The following is a 209-nucleotide window of genomic DNA, read 5'->3' as shown; positions in this document are numbered from 1 at the left end:
GGAAACCTCTAAAACTTGCATTGCACTTTGCATTGAGGACCACAGTTCAAAAACACTGCAGTAGACAACAACTCAGGGCATTTCTGTTTGTCCGAAATGAATGTTTTCTGCTGTCCTCTTTCCCCCTACTATGTAGACAAAGATAAACTTGTCTGTTGCTGCCTGATTAAAAGCAACAAGATCAAAGAAAGAACAGACATGTGCATCAA

Source organism: Austrofundulus limnaeus, unplaced genomic scaffold (genome assembly GCF_001266775.1).
Source record: "Austrofundulus limnaeus strain Quisiro unplaced genomic scaffold, Austrofundulus_limnaeus-1.0 Scaffold5510, whole genome shotgun sequence".
In the NCBI taxonomy this organism is placed as follows: domain Eukaryota; kingdom Metazoa; phylum Chordata; class Actinopteri; order Cyprinodontiformes; family Rivulidae; genus Austrofundulus; species Austrofundulus limnaeus.
Note: the sequence above shows the minus strand (reverse complement) of the source record.